At 47.7% G+C, this 10,692-nt stretch overlaps 1 long non-coding RNA gene across 3 annotated transcripts; it reads left to right on the top strand.

Annotated features, from left to right (window-relative positions):
- The first annotated feature begins 817 nt into the window (after positions 1-817).
- Positions 818-9,408, top strand: LOC111092576. Of its 3 annotated transcripts, none has more exons than XR_005378996.1 (5): positions 818-1,095; positions 1,369-1,589; positions 3,411-3,495; positions 8,159-8,263; positions 8,685-9,408. It is a non-coding gene; the product is annotated as an uncharacterized LOC111092576 (long non-coding RNA). The 3 variants fall into 3 exon arrangements; XR_005378995.1 differs by having other exon boundaries at positions 3,411-3,529; XR_005378994.1 differs by lacking the exons at positions 3,411-3,495; positions 8,159-8,263; positions 8,685-9,408 and adding an exon at positions 2,015-3,386.
- Positions 9,409-10,692: the final 1,284 nt, after the last annotated feature.

Here is a 10,692-nt window from a genome sequence, read left to right as displayed (position 1 = left end):
AGGATCCACCAAGGGGATAAGTGGTCAGGCTTTGGAACACAGAGAAATGGGTCTGAGTTGTGTGTCTGTTACTTTTGAGCTTATGTGAGCTTGGCTGGGTCAGGCAACCTGTGGATGCCTTCGCTTCCTATCACCAAAATGAGATACAAATCCTTGTCTTTCGAGCTGGTCATCCGGAATAGGTGAGTTAGTGCTGGCAAAAGACCAAGTGCTGTGTTGGATCATAGGAAGTGCCCATTAGATGGTGCTTATGGTCAAGACTTAGCCAGGCAACAAGGGAGATAAAGTATTTGCATATAAGAAATTAGATGCTGAAAGACTGAAGTCCAATATCAAGGGGCGGGATAGAAGAGATGTTACCGAGGGTAACTAATTGGCCACTGAACCATACTTGGCACAAGAAAGAGACGGGGCTTGTGAGGGGAGATTTGTGGGTGAGATGGCTTGTAGGGTCAAGAGAGCACAATGGAGGTATTCCTTGCAGAGATAATGGGGTAAACGGAGGCACAGAGTGATCAAGTTTGGAGTGTGTTTTTAAAATAACGAATAAAGCAGGTTAATTGGAAGGCAGATGGCTCACTTGAAAGAGGAGATCCTGGCCCATTAATTGAAACAGGAATTTGGGGCCCAAAGTGCTTTTAAAATACATTCATGAGTTCTCTGATACTTCTCCTATCAAGAAGTAGGTGTTCATTCCACTGGATTAGGAATGGGTGATCCTGGTGATTGCCCATAGAACTGATGCTGTGTGTGTTCTGAGGCTAAGTCATAAAGGGAGATGCAACTTCCATCTGACTTTCTCCTTTCAGACATTCACCTTTGGAGCTCTGGGTGTGTTCCAAAGCTTCCAGGCTGGAGGGAACGTGTGGAGACCTCAAAACAGGGAGAGATGCCCAAGGAGCCTGAGCTGATAAAGTTTTCCCAGCCCCAGTGCCACATGCATGAGTAAAGAAACCTTCAGGATGACTCCAGCTGCAGCCACCATCTGCCTTCTGTGACTTGGGACAGTCTGTGCACAAACCGTCCTGCTGAACCCAGGCGACTCCTAGAGAGAGAAGGATAGATTGAAAGTTATTTTGTTTCATTAAGTTTGAGGTGATTTGCTCTGTAGCAATAGATAACCAGAGCAGGACTGGACTGGGAAAGTTAGCTGAACGGCTAGCGGGTTAAAACTGTGGCCAGTGGGAGCCATGGAAGATGTCTGAGTTGTAGTGTGATCAAAGGAGCGCTTTAGGAAGATTAATCTGGAGGCCTCGGCCACGTAACATGTGGAATAAGGAGAAATGGGTAGGAGACACCTGTTAAGAGGGGAAGGGTGAATCCTTTGTCTGTTTCCTTCCTCTTGTGTGGCCTACAATCTGTCCCCAGGTGTTGGTGACTCGGCCGGGACATCTGTCTACAGGTGGAGCCCTGCTTGCTACAGGGGAAGGAGATTCGCGCTGCCCAAGAACAGATGACAAGGAGAACACTGAGGTGGAGGGATTCGAGGAGACGTTGTGTGAGGTCCCCAGGCCTATCTCTACCCTCTCCGGCTGCTGCGGCTCTGGGGGCGTGGGTGTTAGTGTCTTGAATGAGCTTAGGGTTTGAAGGTAAGCCTTGGGAAAGTCTTAAGTGTGTAATTTACCACGTGAATCACCTGGTAGAGCATTAACATAAAATTTATAGCCCGGGGTGGCAATTAGTGTAATTAAACAGCTTAAGATGCTTTGGAGTTAGAGGCACCTCTGTACACTTTGGAGACAGAGCAAATAGGCAAACTGGCAGATAAGCCGGGGGAAACCCGGAAGGGTCAAAGGCCTTCGCAGGTAATTCACAGGCTAGATTCCTACAGAACAGCCACAGCATGTCCATGGTCCTTCTCAAAAATGTCGATTCTTTCGGGGCGCGGGGTGGGGGGGGGGTTGCCCTGATGTCTTGGACTGTCCCCTCAAAAGCTACAACATTTGGCAGAAGCCAATCAAAGGCATCGGCTAGAGTAGTGTTCTCTCTAAGTGTGGTCCAGTTTCACTTGCAGGACTCACCTGGGGACAGGTCTCCCAGATGCAGATTCAAAGGCACCACCCCAGATGGGCCTGGGGCCTGGTCTTTTTAACCAGCAACGGTGTGCTTGCCCTCTCTGAAGTTTGAGAAATCCGATCAAGCATCCTGGAGGAAACTTCTTGGTTTTCTATCCGAGTTTGCACAGGAAGAGTTGTTTGCTTTTTTTTTTTTTTTTTTTTTTTTCCTTTTTTAATAATTACAATAGTAACACACATTTCCTGTTACTGATTAGGAAAATCTGGTCTGCTTTTACTAAGTAATTAAAGATGGAAGATTCACACAGAATGATTCATGCGCAAATGTCCACTAGGGCGTTTCCTACTTACCAATCTACATCTCGGGATGGGGCCTAGCAGCTAGGTTAGTGAAAGGAGACAGGGAAAAAACATTTCTAGCTTTGCCTAAGTGGCCTTCCCCAGGACCCAGGACTACTGCCACTTGTGAGGATCCAGTCTAACTCCTTGTCTAAGCTCCTGGGACATGCCAGGCTGGAGCAGCAAGGGTGAATGGGTGAAAAGGGCCTGCCCAGAATGTTTTGGGTGATAGCCGGAAGCTCAGCATATTCACCCTTCAACAATTATTTAGTTGAGCGCCCACTGGGTGCTAGGCATTTCCTAGACACTGGCGATGCCACAGTCAACAGCCCTTGCGACTCCCTACACTTCTGGATTCTGGTTGGGGGAGAGATGTACATGTTTTCAACCTGACCCAGGGAACGTTGGTCGTAAGAAGGATGCAAAGCCATAGTCATTCATCTTTTCTGGGAAAATCTTCCCTTTATCAAGGGCCTTCTTTTGACCTTGGACATAACTCAGGAGATGCGGATCCAGGCTTTTGAGGATCCTACACACTTTATGAAGCAGAGGTTCGCAGACTATGGCCTCGGGGGTGACCTGAGGCCCTCACCTGTTTGGCTGGCACACAGCCCTGCTCATTCCTTCCCCTGCGGTCTGTGGCTACTTTTGTGCTCTAGCAGCAGCACTACTGCAACAAACCTGGATATATGTACTCTCCGGCCCTTTGCAGAAAGTTTGTCACCTCTGGGGTAGAGACCCTCACCGGGCCCAGATCTGGAGATCTGCTGGGTCCCCTGTGGTTGGGTGACAGCTGGAATCATCTGTTCATGCTGGCCTTCTGGAATTCAGAGAGAGCAGAGGCCTCTCCTGCGCACTCCGGCGTGCATCTAGCAGGCTGGGTGGTGTTTTCTGGACTTGTCGAGGTCAGAGGATGGCTCCATCAGAGGTCACACACCTTCTCTGCCCTGTGGACTTCCCTTTGGGCCCCCAGGGGGATGTCTGGGACTCCTGCCTTAATCCACCAACAAGCCCTGGGTGGGAATTGAAGCCTTGTTTTTTCTTGTTTTTTTTAAGCTGATCTGCAGATAACGCAGAAGGACAGCTGCCCTTGGAGCCAGGGTTGATAGAGATCAAGCAGCAGTTGTCTGGGAGGCCCAAGGTAGGGCCATAAAATGTGTCGACAAGACTCCCAGGTCAGCGGCTGGCCGGATCCTTCCTTCTCCCTCTCCCCAGGGTTCCTCCCCTTGGGGGGCTGTAATGACAGGTAGCAGGGAGGCTGAAAGGCCCTTAATCCCCAGATACACTGGACAGATTTATGCTCCTTGGGGCCTTTGCTCTGATGCCGCAGTCAGTTGGCTGGCAGCACAAGAAGCCCCAATCCTTGGTGTGCTCTGGATCCTGGGAGGTTACTGATACTTTGTGAAGGCCTCCAGCTTCCATGGGGATGAGCAAATGACCCCAGAGCTGAGCTTCCAACAGTTTCCTGAGCTCCTGATTCCAAAGGCTCTGGCCAAGGACATGGAGAGGGGAAGGGAGCCAGGAAGGCCGTGGGCGAGAGTCTAAATCCCTCTGTCCTTGGAAACTGGCTAGCCTTGGGTCAGGGGCACTTGGTTCCTCTTTAGATCTGTTTTCTTATCTATAAAACAACGTAAGAGAGTGACCGAGAGGATTGAACTAAATGCCATATGCTGGCAGCCCCATCGTAGGAACCCAGTAAAGGTGTTCATTCTGTTGTACACTCTTCTGTTCTGAAACCTTACATGGCTCCCTGTTGCCAGCCCGATCAAAGCTGGGGAGGAGATGCAGCCAGTGAAGAATGGACAGAGAGGACAGTCAATGTACAGACCAGTGAGGGGAAGAAGGGTAGGAGTTTCGGCCAGGCCAAGTCAGGAGGGGCTTCTAAGAGAATTTGGTTCTGATGAAAAAGAAACCTAAAAAACAAAAAAATCAGAGGTGTCTGGGTGGTGCACTTAGGTGTCCAACTCTTGGTTTTGGCTTAGGTCATATCTCAGGGTGGTAAGATCAAGCCCAGGTTGGGCTTTGTGCTCAGCATGGAGTCTGCCTGAGATTCTCCTTCTGTCTCTCCCCACTTCTTAAGTAAATAAATAAAACCTTAAACACACACACACACACACACACACACACACACACACACACACACACAAATAACCCAAACAATCAAATGCAGAGGCTTTAGGCAGAGGAGGGAGTCAAATCTTGCATCAGTTTAAGATGATGGCTCTGGCTGCTTCAAGGAAAATCCTGGCACACCCTTCTTGAAAGCACTTGGTGGATGCCTTTGTCTGTGTGACCTTCCACGGAGCCTGAGTTTTCAGAGAGTAGAGGTCTGAAAGGATTGGGAAGCGAGAGAAAAGCCTGTTGGTATTGAGAGCTCCCAAGGTCAAGTCAAGAGCCCCTGGTCCTTGCCTGGTGCTGCATAAAAGCCCAGCTATTTTCCAGGAAAGAAAGGCGGTGGGCACAGGTGCTCTGGCCTTGCCCATGTCCCTCAGGCTGGTTCCAGCTGTCAGGGCTGCCTCGGTCCAGGGAGAGTGAAGCCTGCCGTGTGGGCAGGGACGGAGACAGTGCTGTGTTCTCTGAGTGCTTTGGAGTCCGCCAGACTTCACTTCAAACTGTGGCTCTGCCACTTCCCAGCGAGGAGGCCTCTCCGAGCCACTGAGTCTTGATTTTCTCACCTGTGAAATGGGAATAAGAACAATGCTGACTTCACAGCGTGGATCTGAGCATCAAGGGAGGGACACCATATAACACAGGAGCACACCACACTTACTCAACCATTGGTACATGCTGCAGTAGTCTTTCTTGGCTACAAAGCTACTGGCCAGTTATTATTATTATTTTTTTTTTTGAGAAATTTGGAAAATGATGTAGAAAGATGGTTAGGGACACCTGGGTGGCTCAGTGGCTGAGCATTTGTCTTGGGCTCGTGATCCCAGGGTCCTGGGATTGAGTTCCACATTGGGCTTCCCCACAGGGAGCCTGCTTCTCCCTTTGCCTTTGTCTCTGCCTCTCTCTGTGTGTCTCTCAGTAATAAATAAATAAATAAAATCTTTTAAAAAAAAAGATGATTGTAACTCTTGATAATTCCAACGTCCTGAATTTGAAGAAGTTTTAGTATCTATAATCTTAAATGTTTGCGTATAAAGTCTCACAAGCCTTGAAAATCTGGGCAGCAACAGGAGATCAAATATTATACTTAGATTGAATTTGAATTCCTGGATTCCCAGCTTCCTAGCTGTGTGACTTTGGGCATTCCACTGCACTCCTCCCACTCTGTTTCTTCATCCTTAAGATGGCACTTCCTTCCTTCAGAACACTGACTGATGATATTAAGAAGAAACTGAATTGAAAATAGGTTTTAAATAGTTTTAGTGCTCAATGTCTTTTATTCTCATTCTTTGAGCAATGCTCATTCACATGTGGTACAGGAGGTGATCAGAAGATACGTTGTAAGTTTTAATGAGGGCTTCTATAGGCTGAGTGTCTGGCATGAGCCCCACCTGACACGCTATAAGTTTCAGGCCTGTGATCCCTTCCCTGGCGAGGACTCAACCAGGAGAACTCTCACGGTGCCTTGGCTCTGACGTCAACGTGTTCTCCCATTGACGCCTAATCCTCCTTAAAAACTGGGCTATCTTTCCAGAAAGGGAAAGGCCCTTTACCCTGAGTCACGGGGCAGCCAGGATGTCAGCATTGTCCCCTGGAGCCAGTGGACCTGCGAGAGGAACCGGTCCCTGGCTCAGAGCCTGGAGCGCTGCCTGGGAGAATGTGTCAGCCTGGGTGCCCAGGTCTGGCCAGGCGGGAGCTCCTCTCTGCAGTCCTGGCACCAGGAACGATCCCCTGGGGTCACTGGCAGGCTGGCTCATTGGGGAAAGACCTTCCTTCTGGTCTCCCTGCACCATCTTCACATCTCCCATCCAAGGGAGGTTTGGAAAACCAAGACAGGATTGTGTCATTCCCCTTTCAACCTTGTAGTGGCTTTGGTGGATCCTGGAATAAAACTCAAACTCCTACCATGGCTCATACAACACAAGGCCACAGAGTATAGCACTCCAGAAGCTTCTACTGCCCTGCCTTCCACATATTCTTGGCCAGAGGTCGGGGACAGAGTCTCCAAGATCTGACACAGAGCTGGGCATGTTACGAGCACCCAGGAAATATTTGTTGAATATATGAATGAGAGAATGCATGAGTGAATGAGCAACCAGCGGGGACTGGAGAGAACCAGTCTGTCGCCTTCATTGCCCTTATTGTGCTCTCACTGGGCATGCCATTCAACCTGCTCCTGTTTCTGGTCCCTGCATTCAAATTGGCTTAATAAGTTGTCCCTCTAGCCTGGTCTTTGTGAAAGGGCATGGACTACTGTGGATGGAGGTGAGCTGAGCTCCTTGCAGAAGAGAGGACGTACCTCCTTGACCTCAGATAATATTATTTTCATGTATTACCCTGATAATATCTGTTATCCTACCAAGCCTAGGAGAAGCCCTGGATAAAGCTTTTGTGCTGTGAATAGCAAAGCAATAGTCTCATGGATCTTAATCTCTTATCTATGACTTTATTTTGGAAAACTACACTGGCTCCTGGCTCCACCCTTTCCCCCCAGTCCAAGCTAATGCCTTCAACAAAGATCCCTGGAAGGGGAAATAGGATTGAGTTCGTCCTAGCCAGGATCCTTCCCCCTCCCCAGGGTGGGTGGAGGGACTAGTGGGTCCCACCCCCCATTCAATCTTGTACTATCAGCTCCCCACACACCCTTAAGAATCACCAAGTAGAGTTTAAAACAATGGGAGTTTGAAGAGGGAAAAAAAAAAAAAAACACCCAACAATAGATTTGGGGCTCTTCCCCTAAGCCAGTTGCAACACTGTTGACATTTGGGACTGGTCTTTGTGATGGAGGGCTGTCCAGTGGCTGTAGGATGTTTCAGAGGATACCTTTGTTTCACAATGGCAAACACTGGCATTTAGAGATGGATTGGGGGAGGGCATAGCTCAGGATTTTTATCTGTGTCAGTAATTTCGGGAAGATTAAACCTTGAGCTAATAACATGGGTCCTGAAGTCTAGCTACAAGTTCTTCACAAGCCAGCTGAGTGGCCTTGGATAAGTCAGTAGACCTCTCTGAGTGCTATTGTCCTGATGGATAAATGAGATATCTATTGACCGGCTCATTCACTTGCATGGGTTCACCATCTAAAATCTAGTCATTGTATATCTATTATGTAAATGGGCCATACAATGATTTAATTCTCAGGACTACTTTATAAAGTTCTCTCTCTGACCCCACTCCGTAAACATACACACCCCCCACTCTTGGTTTCCCTGCTGTACCTCTAACACATTGGGCACACTCCCACCTCAGGGCTTTTGGAGGTGCTATTGCCTTTGCCTGGAACACGTTCCACCAGGTATCTTCATGGTTTGCTCTCACCTCTCCCTTGCATCTTCTTTCAAACATCACCTTCTCAGTGAGGCCTTTCCGGATCATTCCATCAATGCCCTCCCCCATGCACGCATGTGTGCGCACACATACACGCACACACTTCCGTCTCCCTTCTTTGTTTTTTCCCCTATTTGGCTTGCTATGCAGTTTTCCTATTTATCACGTTTGTGATCAGTCATCTTGCACAAGAGTGAGGGTGGAATCTGTGTCTGTTTGTTCATTTTTGTTTGTTTGTTTGTTTGTTTGTACTGATCTATCTCCAGTGCCTAGAACAATGCCCAGCCCAGGGTTAGTGCTCAAAAAAGAACTGAATAAGCAACAGGATGAATGAATGAAAACAATTGTTATGATGCCTTGTTTTCCAGAAACTGAGCTTCAGAAAGGTTAAATGATGTGCCACAGCCAGTAAAAGGCAGAGTCAAAACGGAGTCCTGTCCTGCCGGCGCCAGGAACCAAATGGCCCTTTGGAGGTAACCGCCCCTCTGCCTGGCCAGGAAGGAAGGCGGGACTTCCACACGTCATTATCCGTGGAATGAACCGATTATGACTATGATTATGTAGGAGCGCTGAGGACAGGTACACAGGCTCACAGAGATTTCATCAGGAGCTGACTCAGATATATAGGGTCCATCTTAAGCTCTCTTTACCTTTTTTTTAACAAATAAAGGGGAAAAAACCCTGTCTCCCCTACAGGATGCCTGTATCTGGGGTCATTTCAGATTTGGGTTTCAACAGAAGTCCAAGCAAAGGAAGGGAAAAACATCACCGACAGCGTTATGTTTATCCTCATTGTTTCAAACCCAGCCAGTTGATTGTGTTTTTTTTTTTTTTTTTTGACTTTCTGAAAAACAACAATATCCATCTGCCACCCCTTGCTGGCCCCTCCAAAAGAAAACTGCTGTCAGTAGGACTTGGGAAGGCATCGCTTGCTCTTGTGGACTCACATATGCACTGGGTAAAGTTCGGCAACCGTATGGCACAATGGCTGGTTCCTGGTGGCAGTGTGTGTGTGTGTGCATGTGTGTGCATTGGTGGAGCTGGGGCAGTTGCCAACCAAGGGCCCCTGCCTTGTTTCTTGAATGCTTCCCTGCTGACGGGAGTGACACGTTGGGTTCTGGTGCATGAGGCAGGAGGCTCCAAGGCCAGGATGCTCACAGCTCTCGATGGCATCACCATAGCTGACACACTCACTCTGCTTTCCCCACTGTGGGCTCCGCATGCCCCATGCCTGATGGCACCTGCAAGGACACCTGGCAAAGGGGAGCTCGCTGTGAAGGTTCACTGTCATTACTGTGAGGGGCCAGGCTGAGGGCAACCCCCAAACCCCAGAGCATACCATGCGTGTGTTGCAAGTGGAACAAATAAATGAAAACACTTGCCCACACACGAGAACCTGTACCAATGTGTGCTGCAACACTGTTCGTAACAGCCCAAAAGTGCAAGCAACCTCCATGGTCTTCAGTAGATGAATGGATAAATTCAGTGTGGTACATCCACGTAACAGGATATATTCAGCCCTAAAAAAATAAAATAAAGTAGTAATTTGTGCAACAACATGGGTGAGCCTTGCAAATATTCCTCTAGGAGAAAGAAATCAGTCAGAAAATACCACATAGTATTTGATTCCATTCATTTTTAACACCCAGAACAAGGAAATGTATACAGATGTAAAAATGTCTTAGTGGTTGCTTCACACTAGGAGGAGGGCTGGGGGCTTAAGAGGTGATGGCTGGGGCACCTGGGTGGCTCAGGGGTTGATCCCAGGGTCAGGGTGTGGACCACAGGGTCCTGGGATCGAGTCCTGCATCAAGCTCCTTGCAGAGAGCCTGCTTTTCCCTCTGCCTATGTCTCTGCCTCTCTCTGTGTGTCTCTCATGAATCAATAAATAAAATGTTTTTAAAAAAAGGTGATGGCTAATGGGTATAGAGTTCCTTTTTGAAGTGACAAAGAGCTTCTAAAATTGTCTGTGGTGATGGTTGCTCACATCTGTGAATATATGAAAACCCACAGAATTGTATGCTTTAAATGGATGAATTATATGGTATATGAATTATACCTCCATAAAGCTCTTATAAAAATCATCATTCAGTATTTATGTTCTAAGAAACCAAATCAGAAGGGTTTTTTGAGCACTGCTGTTAAATATAAGAAAGAATTTCTTGACTCTTGGGGAAGACGATGCTGATAATGGCAATATATCCCAAAATATACCCCTATTGCTGCTATAACAAGTTACTGCAACCTTAGTTGCTTAATAGAAGGTACACTAGTTATCGTACAGTTTTCTGGTCTGAAATCTGAGACCAGTTTCACTGTGCTCAAATCAATGTGTCTGCTTGTCTGTGCTCATTTTGGAGGTTCCGGAGAAGACTCCATTTACTTGCCTCTTCCCAGCTTCTAGAGTCCACCTCGGCTCAGGACCACCACGAGCATCTTGGCATCACTCTGACCTCCACTTCCATCTACAAACCTCCTTCCCTGACTCTGACCCTCTTTCCTTCCTCTTTAAGGACCTAGTGATACATGGGCCCACCTGAGCAATCCAGGACTATCTCCCTCCTCTCAAGATTCTAAACTTAATCCCATCTGCAAAGTCCCGTTGACCATGTCAGGTAACATGTTTATAGGTTCAAGGGATGTGAACATCTTTAGGAGTCCGTTATTCTATTCACTAAAAGTGTTAGAGTTGCCATTCCTTTAAAAAGTAATTGGTCTTTCACCTGTCGCTGTGACAAGATAGATTTTTAGAGGTCCCCTTCTGGGCGGCTTCTGACGAATTCTTTATGTTTCTGTCTTTATTTGTATTCCTGCTCCTTCCATTGGAATGGATGGGTGATTAGGGTGAGGGGCTTGGGCTTTCAGGGAAAGGTATTTAAGCCTTGGCTGTGCTACTTACTTG

The sequence above is a fragment of the Canis lupus genome, chromosome 26 (genome assembly GCF_011100685.1).
Source record: "Canis lupus familiaris isolate Mischka breed German Shepherd chromosome 26, alternate assembly UU_Cfam_GSD_1.0, whole genome shotgun sequence".
NCBI lineage: Eukaryota > Metazoa > Chordata > Mammalia > Carnivora > Canidae > Canis > Canis lupus.
This window is presented reverse-complemented; position numbering and strand designations above follow the sequence as displayed.